The following is a 1,167-nucleotide window of genomic DNA, read 5'->3' as shown; positions in this document are numbered from 1 at the left end:
ATGATATCCGGTTTGAAGGGGTGGGGAGGGGGGGGGGGGCAGTGTGCGACAAGGGAAGAAGACACGGGGGTGGCATGATCGTGTGAGTATTGTTGCAAAAAAATAAAACGAAAAACTGCGTTAGATGTCTCACCGTGAAGTTGTGGAGCTTCATGTGGAGTTCTTTTTTTTTTCGCTTGAAATCAAGAAGGTTGTCCCTTGCGAGATGCTTATCCTGGTTTGAAAATTGTTTTCGAGATGTTTTCTTTATATTTAGTTTGGTTGGCTACCTCATCTGTCGTAGGTGTGTGAACGTGTTTGATTCGATGGCGTCATGCTATTAAGAACATTGTGAGTAATAGTGTATTTGATTGTAGAAAGTTTTAATAAATACTTACAGTTTTATGAACTATTTTAGGCGAAATTAAGATAGATGAAGCAACAAACAATGTCAACTAATATTGAAATATTTATTTACAAAATTTGAACCTTTTTTCTATTCAAATTGACATGCAAAACCATTTAAAAATTGGATCTTGGATTTTGCCCCACAAAAAGGTAAGTTTTGTTGTACATGCCTGCCTCTTCACGCTTATTGGACCTTCGATCATACGCCATTTCATAAAACTGTCAACTCTTGCGCTCGTCTCTTTGTCCGTTTTGGGTCCATTTTTTGTTGTTGGTCCGTCTGCCGTTGAAACCCAGACACTGCATGACAAAAAAGTATGGAGAAACTAAGGAAGCATGTTTAACTAAGTGGATAAAGAGAAGAGAGAAAAAGGTAAAACACTCACACACGGTTCCCCCCGAAAAGTAAGACGAATGTGTGCGGGCAGCATCAGTGCGTGCAAGAATAAAAACCCCCCAATGACACCTCCGTCACGTTTGGCGGGGGGGGGGGAGGGAGGCGAACACGAATGTGACCAGTCCGACAAAGTCAACACACATTCAAATTGTACCTCCAAAAGACGCTAAAACACGCACACCATAGAAAAAAAAATGTAAGAGAAATGGCTCCATCACGTGTGATCTTCTACCCTGCGCCCAGCCCAAACAGCGTGGAGCCATTCCCAAGGGGGCATTGTTCGGATCGCGCGAAAGATGAGTCGCGCGATCACTTACCGTCATCTTCTCCCTTTTTGCTCCTGGTGGTGGCTGGTGGTGGCTGATTCTGAATTCCAGGTGGGT

This window comes from Anopheles coluzzii, chromosome 2, assembly GCF_943734685.1.
Source record: "Anopheles coluzzii chromosome 2, AcolN3, whole genome shotgun sequence".
Lineage (NCBI taxonomy): Eukaryota > Metazoa > Arthropoda > Insecta > Diptera > Culicidae > Anopheles > Anopheles coluzzii.
The sequence above is the reverse complement of the archived record's forward strand: the minus strand, read 5'-3'. Positions refer to the sequence as shown.